This window comes from Pinus tabuliformis, chromosome 4_1 (assembly GCF_031772625.1).
Source record: "Pinus tabuliformis cultivar Carrire ecotype Pingquan chromosome 4_1, CPIR1, whole genome shotgun sequence".
Lineage (NCBI taxonomy): Eukaryota > Viridiplantae > Streptophyta > Pinopsida > Pinales > Pinaceae > Pinus > Pinus tabuliformis.
In genome coordinates this window covers 819,443,686-819,461,973 of record NC_142303.1, presented here as the reverse complement: position 1 = coordinate 819,461,973, position 18,288 = coordinate 819,443,686, and the positions used below count along the sequence as shown (strand labels likewise).

Here is an 18,288-nt window from a genome sequence, read left to right as displayed (position 1 = left end):
TAATAATAATAGTGGGCTTCTATGGGGCACAATAATAACAATATGGGGACTGCATGGGTACAAAAATATAATAAGGGGGTGTAATAATAACAATAAGGGGTTACACTAGTGGTATAGGGGCCTTACAAATCATATTGTTACTAGTAGTTAAAATCACACTAGTGCAACATATGAATTATTTTGAAAATGGTTAAGGAAAAAAATGTTCTAGCAAAAATAAAATAGGTATGCATTTAAAATTATGATAATTGTCAAGAAAATAGTGTGTGTGTGTGTGTGTGTGAAATATGTAACGTTAACTCTAATGTGTCTAATCTTTATTGATGATAGAGTTGTGTAGCCTAAAAAGTAAATTTAAATATAAAGATATTGAGAGTTGTTCAAAAATATTGAAGGATTTAATGTATTTGTATTCCAAACCATTAGTTTTGTCATCTCATACATAAATCCAAGGATAACAAATTAGAAAACACATATGATGGAGTTATCACTCCACTTGAAAAAATTGAACTAAAAATCCCACACATTCCTAAAGAATGTACATGTTATTATGAATGCACATGCACCCTTAGAACACATGTGCATTACTAGAAACATACATGATTTCTTAATAAGTCTTAAACCTTTTAAAAACATCCCAAAAAAATTGGTTAGGTTCCATACCCCCAAACATTTATGGATCATATATAAAACTTATCATTTCTAATACCTTAGGAACCATAAATACTAGTCGAAACCACTTAGTGGAAATAACGTCCCTGACCATATGCCAGGGCCACAAATAACATCTTGATCTCATGCATCCAATGATATGGAAAACACTTCAAACTCATGGACCAAAGTCCATGAACGATACGTTCAACACACTTTAAATCTTGAACCATAAACAACACCTTGAACCCACATACATGACCTCCCAAGTGAATTATTTACTTCTTAGTGGGCATATTGGCACCATTAAGGAATTTTAGAGAATTAGGTGTTAATCTTAAGACTTGGACCAGGGTCAACTAATACAATTTTTTAATTAGGCATAGAAACAATTTTATTGGGATAAAGAACCATCAAAGAGTCCTTAAACCACCACAAATGATCTCTCTAAGATATTATTCCTCTATCAATTGTGAGGCGTTAGACATGGTGAAGGGAGAAAATTGAGTAGTATGACCTAAAGTAAGCTTCCAAGCATTGAACTCCAAGAACAACACCTTAATCACCTATTGATGGTGCTAGACCTGCCATCATTCAAGGAATCTCCCCGATATTAAGTCCCAATCAAACCTCACATCGTTTGGTGTAGGAGTCCCATCCTGTATAAAGGCATGTTTCCAAACACTTAAAGATTTTCCTTAGCTCTAGCTATCAACACAAGAGATTGATGCAATGGTAGCTTCAAAAGAAAGGTGAGTGTGCTTGGTGAGTTTACAACGCAAATGTTTCCACGTTCTCATACTGCAAAATGGGGGAGAAAAGTGAGCCTCTAAGTGAGAGGTAACAATACCACCCAAGAAGAGACACACATGAACTAGAAGGACCTGTCCAACATCCAGCAAAATAGTCCACAGTTGTTACAACCAATGAACAAGGGAAGATCCGTCTAACATCTAGCGGAGTAGTCCACAGTGGATGTGACAATCATTATAACTGATAAGAAAAGAAAGTTCTATCTAGTATCCTGTAGAATAGTCCAAAAAGATGAGACATCGGTAACAATGATTACCACACATTCTCAATAGGATAAGCACTAAAATAACCAAAATAGTTCAACTATCTTAGTACATGTGAAAGAAAACATGAAATACAAGCATTCACAGAATAGTCTTACAAACATTCATAAGTCATGCATGAAGAATGTGCTAGCCTTAAAAGGCTTATGTTATTAAGAAAATGATCCAAGACACATATTTACATTGTACATCACTAGCCTCAGTAGTGTGACATTGGAACCACTTCTTGTTCCTCAAAGAACTAGTTGGTCTCTTTAATGCCTTGCAGGAGGAGCCAAGGTGAAAATTCCTTTGTTCATACAATGAGGGGGTTATATATAACCAAAGGGTGATGCTTACTTTTGTGCAGGAAATCAAATATGTGGAAAGAAATGATCCCTCTAGTCCTATGGGAGGATCTAGCAACAAACAAAGACAAATATGTGCAAACTTTCATAGTTTAAACTAGAAAACACAAAGGAGGATAGATGACCTACCTCACTCTAATGCTAATGTCTGTTGGTGTCGTGCTTGAATATTTCTTTTCCAAGCTCAATCTCCTCATCTCCATTATGGATGAATACTTGCAAAATCGTGTGGAGATAACAAATGCATACATAACAAAATCATTTTGATATAAACCATATAGCTAATCAAGGAGTATTATACTGAATGATAAATGATTGACACATTTATGGAAATCAAACACATAATGTATTATTAATAGATGGTAAAGGGAGCATTACAGCCACTTAATACTTGATGTTGGAAGCCTCCTTTAGGTGAGTTTCCAAGTCCTAGCCTTAACCTTCAAGAACTTCTTTCTCCTTAGAAAAATGGGAAACATTTGGGCATAGTTCAGCACTAGGAAGGAAACCAAGCAATAGCCAACCAGTTGTGGATAGTAGGGATCTCATTTATAGGGAAGGAGAGGGAGCTAAGGATCCATAGAAGGGGGGAGAAGTTCCACATATCAAGGAAAAGGTCCATGAAAGTAGGATCAAGGACCAAGAATGGGAGATCTCATTCCAATCCTCATTCACCTGTAACCAACTCGTCATTATTGAGACTTCTAGTAAGAGATTATTCTCCTACACTTTAGGAAAAGCTACCTGAAGAGGTTCAACGTGCGTTTTTCTGGTAAAATTTGTTTTGGTAGTGCTAGGAAGGTATAGTGCAACGAGGTACCAGCACGGGTCACTAGTGATGAAAAAGCATTGATCTTGAAAACAAGGTTTTTTTACAAGTTTCTCCATAATTCCTTCAAGGCAAGTTTTTTTTTTTTTTTTAGGGATGCTTCTGAACATGTTTCATGGTGAATACATTGATATATTTCCTCATTTTGACACTTCAGGATACGAGATGGGGAGTGTGAAAAAATATTGTATAACACTTACACCTATGACTCTTTGACTACCCTCATGATTGTTCAACTTCCTATGACTTTTCAACTTACATGACTCTTCATATTCATGTGTGTCCATTGGACTTCCACTTTACAATACATTTGATTTACAATATACATGGCCCAAAATAGTGATCTGGCATATGACAACTCATGACATGACTTGACATGATACTGTTGACATGGAATCGCTTGATGATGTGGCAATGTCAAGTCATTGTTGTTGGTGAGTGATGGATGTGTTCTTGGATATGCCTTCTATTCTTCTCCGCATAGCTTGATGATGTGGGCTCTTCAATGCTCTTCGGTCTTTGAAGGTGGTTGTTTACTTATGTTTCTTTTGCTTGCTCTTGGTAGGTCCACTTTTCCATTCAACTACAAGTGAGTCTTTAGGCATGCTTCCTTCCTTATTGTTCTTCTTCATCGTCTCACCATGACTTGATAGTGTACATGTTCATGAAATTTACTCATGATGAGAGGGCATCGATATGAAAACTCTTTATCCTAAGATGGTGGATTCTTATCCATGAACTAAGCCTAGGACAAGTGACAAGCTGGGAGAGAGGGCCCAGTAACAGTGCATTGCGCAGTTCTAGGTGACAAGGAGAGATCTTGATCACTAAGACTATGTAGAGTGTAACTCAAGCTTGACTGTTGAAATTTATAGCTTGTCCCCACTAGGGACATAAATTTTGTAGTGGTCACTCGGAATCGGGATTGTGTAGTTCAAACCAACAGTGGGTGATGAGGGATGAGGTGTTGAGAAGTTAGTTCTATGCAATTCTTAGAGGTAAGGGGAATTGTGCAGCAAATATATCTGGAGGAAAAATTTGTGCAGTTCTTGAGATCAGTGAGCTTCAGCTGAGGGAGGACACTGGAGGACACACCTATGAAATTTTGTAGGCCAAGGGGGGTTGGGATATTTCCACATTTCAAGGTTCTAGTAGGAAAGGTAAAAGCTTGAGGACTGAGAGTGTGAAGTTCGTAGTTCAAATTAGACTGGGAGGGACAACTGCGCAATTCTGGGGGCAAGGAAGGTTGTTGGGCTCTAGAATTGCACAAGGCAACTTCCCTGGAGGATAGTGTTTGCACACTGTGTAGTTTCATGATGAAAGGTCACATCAATGAAGGTTGAGAATGCACAATGTGAAGTTCAGTCGAGGCTTGGTGAAGTTGAGCTGCATGGTCAGGAAGATTTTCCAAAAATGGTGAAGTGCGGGAGAGAGATAGACACGTGATATACTTGATCACTTAGCATACTTCGATGAAACGATGACATAGACCACCAGAAAAACAAGACAAAGAATCACCCTCTATCTGCCTATCTCATGACAAGAAGCGACAAGTGTGACACTTGAGATAGACCTTTGGACAAGAGTGACGACACTTGTGCGACAGTGCTCAATACTTTGTGTATGAGTGCGATGGGTATTTACAAGAATAGGGAAGCTCGTATACAAAAAGAAAAACCTTTGAAACCACCAAAAAAGGTTTGCAAATGTGACATATTAGTTAAACATGTGAAAAGACGATAATTAATCTAACAAGCAAAACGGTTCAAATAACTTTGGGAAAGCTCATGAAACGAGCTTAAATGTTTGCAAAAATTAAGGGAAATACCAAGGAAGGCTCTTAAATTTGAATGCAAGAAATTTTTTTGGAGGGTGTTGCAGCTGCTACAACACTTGGTGACGCACTGGTTGAATTCTCTCTTTTCTGTCTTGGTTAGTTTCTTTTGTACAAGGCCTTGGTCCTTCAGGGAGTATTGATTCATTGTGCAGATTAGTTTGGCTTCCCCACTTACCCCATGGGAAGAAATGGTCCCCTCTATACCTTCTTAGTTGAACACAACATAAGATTCAACACAATCATAGTGTTTCGAGTTGGGAAGGGTAGTTTTATCTCACGAGCATAAGATTTTCAGAGTATAATTTTCATCTCTAGTGTTGCTCCACTACCAGCAGGCCTGGACAGTACCCCTATGGAGTCATGAAGGTACACAAACATTACTCTGCTACCAACAAGCCTAGACAATACCCTGATGAATTGGATTTCTTTGCCTCTCTGCACATGAAGCCATTCTCTTCTTTTGCCTTTATTGATTTATTTAAAGAGAATTGTGCATTGGCAATTATTATTTTGGGGCGGAAGAGGGATCCCGAACTACTGAGAGTAGGAGACATTTTTCCTTTAGAGAAGCATATAAATACCTATGATTTAGGTTTGCTCATTTAGATTTTTCCCCTTCTCCATTTCTGCTAGTTAGATAGGCTTGAAAACACCAAAGCAGAAAACTGGGCATAGGCACGAAGTTTCCAAACTAGACACAGGTTCATGGTTGGACCAAAACTCTCCTTACAGACGAATTATATTTTCTGTCATAACTTGATTGGCCAAAAGATGAAACCAAGACAAGGAAGATGGATAGAAGACTAGCCAAGCATTGTAGTGTCATAGGACTCTCTGAACCTTGGCCACACACATACTTAGAAGCCACAACGTAGTTAGGAACGACACTTATTTACATGACAAAACAACACAGCACTAAAGTAAAGACATAAACAATAAGCAACAAAAGACTATGCACATAGTGCAGGGGGCAGCCCCAAATCTTTATTGAAAGTATTATCTTAAGTATTTGCCATTGGCAGGAAGAGAGTCAATCTTCTTATCAAGTGATTGAATATGATATGTGTGTTGGTCAAGCTTTTCGTGGACTGTGTATGGACCAATCCATAGGGACTAAAACTTGGTGTGTTTGCCTTTGTCCCCCTGGTATTTGTCCCACTTTAAGACTAAGTTACCAACACCAACAAAAAAATTCCATGCAAATTTTCTATCAAACAATATCTTGATACGACTCTGGTGATGTGAAATTTTTTCTTTGTCTTTCAACCTTTGTTCATGTAGCTTTTTCAAACTGTCCATCCTATGTTGAACCAGAATACATGGCTTGCCTTAGGATTCTTGGGACAATTGGAGAGTGGGCAAGTAGATGTTTGGTAAGAGGATGGATTCTTTTCCATACAACCAGAAGTATGGGGAGGTGTTCAAAGAAGTTTTAGGCATTACTCAGTTAGCTCATAAGGAATTCACTAAAGCAGAGTGCTAGTTTTGTTGTTAAGAGAATATGGTATTTTTTATTTTATACGAATGAGGTTCTTGTTCATGGATTAAGCAAGACCATTCCCCTGTGGATAATAATTAGCAGAATGTTTCAAGATAATACTATTTTCTAATGCAAAATCATAAATTTTGAAAGGTGAAAAGTAAGTTTCATTATAAAAAACAAGTGACATAGGAATGCCAAACCTGGAGATGGTATTTTTGTTGTAGAAAGATGATGAGTTCCTGATCATTCACCTATTTTAACGGAACTGCCTCTGTGTACTGCTTGAAATAATATGTAGCAATTAGGATATATCAGTGCTGCTTTGATGAGTGTGGGAAAATTTTCCCAATGATATGCAAGCCCCACCGTTGAAATAGTTATTCCACTGCAATGGGTTGCAACTAGGTTGTTGACTTCTGATTTCTATAGGCACACCTTTGAGAGACTAGACACTTGCGGGCATAGGCATGAGAATCCTTGAATAATGTAGGCTAGTAATACTCGGCCCACATGACCTTATGTGTTATGTGGACAAATCCCTCCTACAGACAAGAGCAATCTCCCTAGGCTTCTAAGAAGACCTAGTAACAAACACACAATAATTTCTACCTTTCTCTAAGTTCTGATAATTTGAAATAAAATAGAGTGAAAGAGGCCTCTTATCGGTTTAGCGAACTAATTGATGAATTCCCTCAAATATTTTGATCACTTTCCCTTTGATGCTCCAATTGTCCTCTCATCTCTCTCAACATCTTCTCTACAATGTTTTGGAAGAGATTTGCAAATACAGAGACAAACAAGGGATCAAACCATACAACATATAATCAAAGAAACAAATGAATTAATTAATCAATTAAGATGTAAACTGATCAATCATGCAACCAAAACTCATGTAGGTGATCAAGGAATCCTACAAATTAAATGAATGGATATATAACTGAGAAAGAACAATTGCTTATATTCATAAAACAAGAGATAAAATCCTTACCACCATGCCTTGATGTAGCAATCCCTTTTTGTAATCTCCAACCCTCTCCCTCGGAAGACAAGCCTTCCAACTTAATCTCAATAACATAAACCTACTTCCAACCATCCTCCCTCAAACCTAAAACCTGTAATGACTTTATATGCCAAGGATGAGAAGTTATGGATCCGTTCTCCAAGGGATGAGATACATTATTAATGAGATAGAGGTACCACAAAAGAAGGGGAGTTACTCCATAATTAGAGGGATAGACACTGAATAGGCACTCACTCGAAGCTTGTTGGTTGGGATAGATGCTACCAAAAATGCTTCTAGAGTTTACCTTTTTATTTTTACGTACTTCAAGTCATGTTCGCAGGTCATAGTGGAAGAAAGTGTGTACTTATATGTAGACAATAATGGCGTTCCCTCTGTATTCACAAGAATCAACTAGGTAATTGCGAACATAGTCAAAATCAGGGTTTTGTACCATCGGATCTAAAAATTCTACTTTCTTTTGGATAATTTAGTTTCAAACTCTGCAATGTAATGCTCTGAAACACGTGTGTATAGCGATTGACCCAAGTTGATGATCATTTTCCTATGTGACAAACTAATGTGTAATGGATTTCCCCCTAAAGTGCAAGGACAAAAGAAATATTTTGATGACTGAAGTGCTTTATCATACGAATGTTTGGGTTAGAGACTATAGTGGGAGACCTAAAACAATCAATAAAATGTTACAATGCAATATATAATATCATCGCTGAGGAGGCATTCCCATACTCAAAACCTAAATGTCTCAATAACACAGTATGGAAATACATCTAAAGGTCCATGTCAAAAGACGACATAGTATGGATGCAACCATCAATGGATCTATGTTTACAATCATGAATATTTAATAACTCCACACACCCTAGATGGATGAAACTAGACCCAGGGTCTTGATCTCCTTCTTTCGATCGATAGTACATATCTAGCCATGCGAGTTGAATATGGTAGAAACCAATTGAATACTGGTCAATGATGTGAACTGTTAACAAGCATGAGAGAAACCACCAATAATGACAATGGCTCCAAAGGTACTTCCAGTACAATCTATGAAGTGTGAATAGATGATTTGATGTCGAAGAATCATAGAATAATTCAATCGAAGGCCAATGATGAGAACCTGTTGTGGAAGGCGAGAAACCTACCATTAAGGCATGTAGGCCTCAAGGTACTAAAGGTTTCTAGATCATTTTCCTAGATAATGAGCTGAAGTCAATAGGAAGTGATCCATCGTAGGAGGGCCTACGACATGAAAATCATGTCAAGTTTTGAAGAAATTTTTTTTAGAGTAATTCAATACTGACTCAGGGATGGTCGACATGATTGAAGGCTAAGACCTAGAAAGTAATTTTGACTGAGGTTGAACTCCTATTGAACATATCAGAGACATGACATGATGACTTGGCAGCATTTGACTCAAAAAATAAAACCCAACCCAACTAAAGACTTTCAATGAGGTATGGTCAACTGAGTAACAAATGGATTTCCCAACCCGGACATGAAAGTGACAAAATGTCATGTTCAAGAGTGACATATTGCCTTTTATAAATGAAAAACAAAGATTCTTTCTCACTTTTCCCCCACCATTACTGGCAAGTACCTCTTTATTTTTTACAATATTAAGAACGATAACATATGATTGTCCCACAAGATCATCCTTCAGATGATTCCTTCGAACTATTTTTAATGAACCTTAAGGAGTGGTTTGGTCTCATCATCTTTAATGAGTCTTGTACTGTTTAATTTTAACGAGTCTAGTAAAGGCATAACTTGATGTCGTTTTCATGTTTAAAGAGTTTGAAAAGACACAAAATAAAACTCGTATAGCTCTTTTATCGTAAAATTTTAACGAGATCGGAGAAATTAAAGCTCAGTGTTTTTCAGTTTGAGGGAGTCAGTAGAAACATGTAAGTAAACTCCATAGTGTTCTTTTTCATAAATTTAGTCCCTCAAGCTCAAAAAAAGGATAAAATAATGCAAGAGAGAACTCTATTGACAATGATTAGTCAATGTATACCTTTTTCATAAATAGTATCGTTCAGTCTGTAAAAGGGTAAACTTACACTGAAAGGACGATTTTCCATTTACTTTTACGAGTTCTAACAATCAAGTACTCAGAGATCTTTTCGTTTTTAAGGAGTCTGAAAAGGGTGTTGTTAAAGTCGGTCTAGTCATCCCTCTGTCAGAGATCAAAACTCTTTTTGCATTTCATTTCTAGGTGTCTCACTCGCTTCACTCAGTTGCATTTCGCTAGGGGCATGCCATTATCTGACGGAAGGACCTGGTCACTCATTTACCCCTTATGCCATGTCCTGCTGGCTCAGCTCTGTTTATTAAAGTTAATTAAGACAATCTTGAAATCATTTACAGTCTTGCTTTTATCGCTTGATAAGAAAAGAGTCAACTTGGTCATTAGGTCTAGGGTTGCAAATTGTTGTTCTCAAAGTGCTTCAATAATACTTGCAGGCCAGAGGAAGGTTCAATAAGTCTCTTATTTCAAGAGTTTCATCATCAGTAATGCTCGAAAATGATTCTTCTCCAAAACTCAAATTTGTTTTTGTAATAAATTTGTATTTTAAAGTCTTCCATCATGGAGTACGTCGAATGCAGCCTCTGGTTATCTTTCGCCGAAGTCTAACGCCATCATCTCTGCAGAAAATCAACCAAGAAGGAGCCATCATTAAAGTCAGAAAGTCAGATGGAAATGAAAAAAAGAGTTCACCTTTGAAAAGTTCAAAGTGCCAAAGTTCTACATTATTGGAAAGAGAATTTGCCAAATGAAATCAAGATTCTTTATGTATCTGAAATATTTGTATGTTTAAATGGTTCATTTGCAAACACGTCCTCAAAAAATCCAAACCAAATTGTGAAAGAATCAAAAGGTTGGTCTGAAGGCAGAAATTGTGTGTGAAATTTTGGCACGACGCATTGAAATTGAGTGCGGCGCACATAGGGCGCGCGGCACATTGGGCGTGGATTCACTGTGTATTTTTGCTTTAGCACGGCGCACCCACATGGCGTTGCGCACTGGGTGTGCGCGTGACGCACATAGACTCCAAGCAGGATATCACACGAATTTTGAAAAGTGAATCCAATTCTCTTGTTGCAGGATTCCAGCATGACACATCTAAGCTTTGGTTGCTGAAGTCTTGGAGATCTGAGGCAAGAATAGGGATTGTAAAGGAATTAGGCTTTAGCCTCGACAGGTTATCACATAATTTCGCTAAAGTGAAGAGGGAAGTTAACGTCGAAACAGGGCAGAGCTATGCCATGAAAAATTTGGACAAGGAAAAGATTTTCCACCGCAATATCGTCGATCATTTCAAGCGCGAAATCTGCACTTTAAAGCTCATCAAGCATCCAAATGTCGTGACATTATACAAGGTATTGGCGAGTAAGAAGAAGATATACATTGTTCTTGAATTTGTGGCAGGGGGTGAATTGTTCGATAAAGTCTCGCGCAATGGCAAGCTGAAAGAAAGCGACGCGAGAAAGTATTTTCAGCAGCTTATTAAAGCTGTAGGATATTGTCACAGCAAGGGTGTCTACCACAGAGATTTGAAGCCTGAGAACGTTCTTCTCGATGCAAATGGAAATGTGAAGATATCTGATTTCGGCCTCAGCGCGCTGCCTCAGCAATTTAGGGAAGACGGTTTGCTCCATACGACTTGTGGAAGCCCCAATTATGTGGTACCCGAGGTCATTTCTAGCAGAGGATACGATGGTGCTCCTGCCGATGTTTGGTCTAGTGGTTTCATTCTCTTTGTTCTTTTGATAGGCTGGTTGCCATTCGACGACAATAATCTTGTTGTGTTATATTATAAGATCTTCAAAAGTGACTTCAAGTTTCCGAAATGGCTCTCTGCTGGGGCTTGAAAATTGATCAGAAGAATAATCGATCCCAATCCGAAGACGCGCATAAGTATAGCAAAAATAGTGGCAGATGAGTGGTTTAAGCAAGGCTATTCTCGAGCTAAGTTTGTGGAGGAGAAAACTTGTTTGGATGATGTGGATGCGGCTTTTACAAATTTAGAGGACCATATGTACAGGGAGGAAACGGGGCCAGTTCTGATGAATGATTTTCAGTTAATAGCAAGGTCAGGAAGCCTTGATCTGTCTGGCTTCTTTGAAGAAGAGGACGCCCAGGAAAGGAAAACAATATTCGCGTCCATGTATGCAGCCAAAGATATCATGCAGAAAATTGAAGAAACAACCAAAGCCATGAGGTTTCAAGTTGAGAGAAAAAATAGCAAGCTAAATTTACTGCATGTCAATCCGAAATCGAAGGGGAACGGACATCTTTCTGTTGCAACGGAGTTGTTCGAAGTGAGCCCGTGTTTACATGTGGTAGAACTCAGGAAAACCGCCAGTGACATAGGATAGTTCAAGGAGTTGTGCAGGGAATTGTCAAGTGATCTCAGCTTGCAAGTAGATATAACGTGCGGAAATATAGAGGTGGAAAAGCTCACTCTCACTGGTTAGCCACGATGTTGACTGTAACAACTCACTAGGTATCAAGGCTGAGAATCTGCAATGGAGTGTTTTAATAAACAAATAAACAAACGTCAATTAAAGGGATTCCGACAGAACGCCAGGGAAGGTGAAGAGTCATAGGCCAAAAGCCAGAGATAGAACGAAGATATCAACCACAATAGAGAGATAGGAACGTATGGTCTATTTTTTGTCTTCAAGTCATGATTTCATGGGATCCATGCTACAGTTTTCACTTCTCCATTGGTCGTTTGAGTGGAAAATGTAACGCTGCCCCTTTTTAGAACAGGTGGCTGCCTCTTCAGTTCCTATTTTGTTAGTGATGATTAAATGATTCCTTATTCTAGGTCAATCCATTTTCTCATAGAAGGCTTATTTATTGTATTAAAAAAGCATTTGTAGAGGTTGGAATTTCTGGGAAACGTGTGGGAGAAACGCTCGACACTTCACTGTGCAACTTTGATAGAGAATTAATGAATGGTCGCAGCTCTAGTTTATGAAATTCTTGTGGTATATGTTTAGCATATGTTTCTTCTACTGTCTCAATTGTATCTTGTCATGTTTTACCGTTCAGTTACAGTCATTTCTATTTGAAAGCTTTTAAGTGAGAGGCAGAATCCAGTTATATTTCTCTTTTTTGGGAAAGTGTTCGGGTTTCTATGTGTTTTCTTCTTTTGATAAGGATTCATTATATATGCCCTGTTCAAACATCTTAAATAGTCTTTCGACTGCATATTATTTTAATTTGAATGCTAAACTTTTGCCTATCTTGCCTCATGAAATAATTTGCGTCTTTGATTTAATCTCTCCGCTCATGCTATTCTTCATCCCATACATCCCTCAAACCCAGTCATTCAATCAATTACCTCTCTTTAATATCTATTCACTAGCCTAAAATCAGTTCTCATTTTAAGTCATCTCAGACCCTATTGAGTATTTTTACTGAGTTGACATGGAGAGAGCCCTCTCCTGTATGGTGTTATCTTGAATCCTGCCTTCCTTCAGCCTAAGGCAGATTTGAGCTCTAACATAGTGGCGACCATAATGGGGAAGAAAATGTGGTTTGCTTGTTGATGTCATTTGTTTTATAGCTACAGACGAAGCCTGAAGTTATGCCAGGTAGCCTTTGAAACGCTTTTGCTTTGCATTAGCAGAAGTAGATAAACACTGCTTCAGTCAATCTCTGGTCTAGCTTGTAAACGTGACATCTAACTTGTTAATTGCCCTAGTACATGTATCAAGTTAGATCTGATTGTTGATGGTGGACAACGATCAGACACAGCAAGGCTGAAATCATTCACCTGGCGACTTCATTCACTGAAAAATCCAGAGATCAATCCTTCATAGTGACTCCACTGCAGAAAGGTCAGTAGCTTTGAGATTTTCGAGATGGAATGGGTTGCAATAAGATACGCTCCCATGAGTCGAGATCACATTCCAGGTTTTCCAAATAAAATTCCGAAGGTAGAATGGTCAAGGAATTTTCCTACATTTAAAGATGATGGTAGGAAGGATGCTGCTTTACATCTGGTTAGATTTCACATTCACATCCACAAGTTGAAGGTTGAATTTCTGAAGATTGCTTGATGAAGATATTCCTGGCCACTTTAGAAGGTGAAGCCCTATCTTGGTATGAAAGTTTGTTGCGTGCTTGTATTTACTGTTTAAAGGATTTTCATGCCATGTTCATTGAAAGATATAAAGAATCTTATCCATCATTAAATTTAGTTCGGGACTGCTGCGAGCATGCTTATAGTTTTATTGAAAGCCTTGAAAGATACTATGAGGATGATAATTTCATGGATGATGAGATCTTGGAAGCCTTGTAAAAAAATCCATTTCAGCAGCATAAAGATGATCATGAAAATTTGCAGCAGGATCAAGATCTTAGTATGGCGGAAGATGAAGGAATTGTGCATTTTGACAGTCAACAGGAATTACATGAAATGGATCAGCTGTATGAGGAAAATTTGTATACACCTTCACTTGAAATCAATGAAGACAATCACTGTTTGAGCAAGAGAAAACAAAAAGTATTTTCTCCTTTGTCCGAAGACGAGATAGATCAACTCTTGAATGGTCATGTTACAGTTGTAGTTAACGCAGATCTGCAATGTGCACATGGTCAAGAAAGTGATGGTGGAACTTCTTCCTCTTCTGTAAAGGATGACAGTCTTGTAAGTAGCTTTATATATCAGCAGGTTGAAGATTTCCATATGGCTGAAAGTGATGAAAGAGAAAGTTTCGTTTCAGATCTGTCCATAAAAGAAGACAGCATGCAAGGAAGTCCAGTTCTAATTTCAAATGTGATAATGTCAAGACAGCTAATTCAGATCCAGATTTAGATTGTGATGACCAAGACTACCTTGTACTGAATCCCATGAAGGAGAACCCTGCTGCTAAAAACGTCTGGAATAAAGAAGACAGAGTTATGGATCCAAATGTTCTCATGTCATCAGCACAAAGCCTTCATAAAGAGGTCATCCAATCGGTTCATAAACAACAAGATGAGATTTGTGATCAAGTAAGTAAAGAGGTTTCTCTGGATGAATTTGGGGTAGATGATATAAATGATATTGTTGGGTTTCACAAATAATTTGAAGTTTCTTGTCTCATGATCGATGAATGTAAAGACAATCTAGCTGTCATATCATATGAAGATAATCTACAATATATTCAGACTTTAGAAGACCAGACCACTCAGGATTCCCTTTCATATTCTTCCTCATATGTCTCATGTTTTGAAATGCTCTTTGAAAAGGAAATCTGCTCATCTACTTCTTCAAATTTTTTTGAAGACCACGAACATACTCTTATTTATGAAGAAAGATCAGAAGAAAGAGGAGGAAAGACTTCATGTGTTTCATGATCCACTGGAAAATCTGTTGCAGCCAGCAATGAAGGTGATTATTGCAGTGTTTAGTGATGAAGGAGATCATGGTCAATTATGTTTTTGGATGCCCAGTTACCATTATTTGTTGTTGACTAGGAGATCTGATTGGGAGAATCAATCAAGAAGGCATCTGCTTGATTGGTTACATTGGCATTTTGATATAGTTTGATCGTATATTGCCTTGTAAGAAACACAGGTGGTTATGTACTACCACCAAGCTTTAAGTTTTAAGTTTAGGTCTTAGTCATTTTGAGTTAGTTTGTTAAAGTCAAGTTTTTCAGTGATTTCAGTTTTAAAGTTGAGTTAGTTTGTGTCGGTCTTCAGTCATGCATTTTAGCTTGAGTTTAGACTCCATTGCCCAATGGATAAGGCACTGGTCTGCTCTCCCAAAGATCTACCATTCCTGGAACCTCCAAGGAGATACCATCCCCATTGGAGCCAATGTTAGAGTCAGTCTAGTCATCCCTTTGTCAGAGATCAAAACTCTTTTTGCATTTCATTTTTAGGTGTCTCACTCGCTTCACTCAGTTGCATTTCGCTAGAGGCATGTCATTATCTAAAGGAAGGACCTGGTCACTCATTTACCCCTTATGCCATGTCCTGCTGGCTCAGCTCTGTTTATTAAAGTTCATTAAGGCAGTCTTGAAATCATTTACAGTCTTGTTTTTATCGCTTGATAAGCAAAGAGTCAACTTGGTCATTAGGTCTAGGGTTTGAAAATTCTTGTTCTCAAAGTGCTTCAATAATACTTGCAGGCTAGAGGAAGGTTCAATAAGTCTCTTATTTCAAGAGTTTCATCATCAGTAATGCTCGAAGATGATTCTTCTCCAAAACTCTGTTTTGGAGAAGAAATCGTCAAATTTGTTTTTGTAATAAATTTGTATTTTAAAGTCTTCCATCATGGAGTACTTCGAATGCAGCCTCTGGTTATCTTTCACCGAAGTCTAACGCCATCATCTCTGCAGAAAATCAACCAAGAAGGAGCCATCATTTAAGTCAGAAATTCAGATGGAAATGAAAAACAGAGTTCACCTTTGAAAAGTTCAAAGTGCCAAAGTTCTACATTATTGGAAAGAGAATTTTCCAAATGAAATCAAGATTCTTTATGTATCTGAAATATTTTTATGTTTAAATGGTTCATTTGCAAACAAGTACTCAAAAAAGCCAAACCAAATTGTGAAACAATCAAAAGGTTGGTCTAAAGGCAGAAATTGTGTGTGAAATCTTGGCGTGACGCATTGAAATTGAGCGCGGCGCACTGGGTGTGCGCGCGGTGCACATAGCCTCCAAGCAAGACATCACACCAATTTTCAAAAACGAATCCAATTCTCTTGTTGTAGGATTCCAGCATGACACATCTGAGCTTTGGTTGTCGAAGCCTTGGAGATCTGAGGCAAGAATAGGGATTGTAAAGGACTTAGGCTTTAGCCTCGACAGGTTATCAGGGAATTTCGCTAAAGTGAAGAGGGCAGTTAACGTTGAAATAGGGTAGAGCTATGCCGTGAAAAATTTGGACAAGCAAAAGATTTTCCACCGCAATATCGTCAATCATTTCAAGCGTGAAATCTGCACTTTAAAGCTCATCAAGCATCCAAATTCCGTGAGATTATACAAGGTAATGGCGAGTAAGAAGAAGATATACATTGTTCTTGAATTTGTGACAGGGGGTGAATTGTTCGATAAAGTCTCGCGCAATGGCAAGCTGAAAGAAAGCGACGCGATAAAGTATTTTCAGCAGCTTATTAAAGCCATAGGATATTGTCACAGCAAGGGTGTCTACCACAGAGATTTGAAGCCTGAGAACGTTCTTCTCAATGCAAATGGAAATGTGAAGATATCTGATTTCGGCCTCAGCGCGTTGCCTTAGCAATTTAGGGAAGATGGTTTGCTCCATACGACTTGTGGAAGCCCCAATTATGTGGTACTCGAGGTCATTTCTAGCAGAGGATACGATGGTGCTCCTACCGATGTTTGGTCTAGCGGTGTCATTCTCTTTGTTCTTTTGATAGGCTGGTTGCCATTCGACGACAACAATCTTGCTGTGTTGTATTATAAGATCTTCAAAAGCGACTTCAAGTTTCCGAAATGGCTCTCTGCTGGGGCTTGAAAATTGATCAGAAGAATAATCAATCCCAATCCGAAGACGCGCATAAGTATAGCAGAAATAGTGGTAGATGAGTGGTTTAAGCAAGGCTATTCTCGAGCTAAGTTTGTGGAGGAGAACACTTGTTTGGATGATGTGGATGCGGCTTTTGAAAATTCAGAGGACCATATGTACAGGGAGGAAACGGGGCCAGTTCTGATGAACGCTTTTCAGTTAATAGCAAGGTCAGGAAGCCTTGATCTGTCTGGCTTCTTTGAAGAAGAGGACGCCCGGGAAAGGAAAACAATATTCGCGTCCATGTATGCAGCCAAAGATATCATGCAGAAAATTGAAGAAACAGCCAAAGCCATGAGGTTTCAAGTTGAGAGAAAAAATAGCAAGCTAGATTTACTGCATGTCGATCTGAAATCGAAGGGGAATGGACATCTTTCTATTGCAACGGAGTTGTTCGAAGTGATCCGGTGTTTACCAAGTAAGCCTGTGTTTAGATGTGGTAGAACTCAAGAAAACCGCCGGCAACATAGGACAGTTCAAGGAGTTGTGCAAGGAATTGTCAAGTGATCTTAGCTTGCAAGTAGATATAACATGTGGAAAGATAGAGGTGGAAAAGCTCACTCTCACCAGTTAGCCACGACGTTGATTGTAACAACTCACCAGGTATCAAGGCTGAGAATCTGCAATGGAGTGTTTTAATACACAAATAAACAAACATCAATTAAAGGGATTCCGACGGAATGCCAGGGAAGGTGAAGAGTCATAGACCAAAAGCCAAAGATAGAACGAAGATATAAACCACAGTAGAGAGATAGGAATGTATGGTCTATTTTTTGTCTTCAAGTCATGATTTCATGGGATCCACGCTACACCTTTCACTTCTCCATTGGTCGTTTGAGTGGAAAATGTAACGCTACCCCTTTTTAGAACAGGTGGTTGCCTCTTCAGTTTCTGTTTTGTTAGTGATGATTAAATGATTCCTTATTCTAGGTTGATCCATTTTCTCATAGAAGGCTTATTTATTGTATTAAAAAAGCATTTGTAGAGGTTGGAATTTCTGGGAAACGTGTGGGAGAAACGCTCAACACTTCACTGTGCAACTTTGACAGAGAATTAATGAAAGGTCGCAGCTCTGGTTTATGAGATTCTTGTGGTATATGTTTAGCATATGTTTCTTCTACTATTTCATTTGTATCTTGTCATGTTTTACCGTTCATTTACAGTCATTTCTATTTGAATGCTTTTAAGTGAGAGAGGCAGAATCCAGTTATATTGCTCTGCCTTGGGAAAGTGTTCAGGTTTCTGTGTGTTTTCTTCTTTTGATAAGGATTCATTATATATGCCTTGTTCAAACATCTCAAATAGTCTTTCCGCTCCATATTATTTTAATTTGAATGCTAAACTTTTTGCCTATCTTGCCTCATGAAATAATCTGCGTCTTTGATTTAATCTCTCCGCTCATGCTATTCTTCATCCCATACATCCCTCAAACCCAGTCATTCAATCAATTACCTCTCTTTCATATCTATTTACTAGCCTAAAATCAGTTCTCATTTTAAGTCATC

The 18,288-nt window shown here is 38.3% G+C and overlaps 2 pseudogenes; both read left to right on the top strand.

Annotated features, from left to right (window-relative positions):
* The first annotated feature begins 9,845 nt into the window (after window positions 1–9,845).
* LOC149178750 (CBL-interacting serine/threonine-protein kinase 26 pseudogene) lies at window positions 9,846–11,723 on the top strand (annotated as a pseudogene).
* Window positions 11,724–11,774: 51 nt separating this feature from the next.
* On the top strand, window positions 11,775–17,357 carry LOC149178749 (CBL-interacting serine/threonine-protein kinase 26 pseudogene; annotated as a pseudogene).
* Window positions 17,358–18,288: the final 931 nt, after the last annotated feature.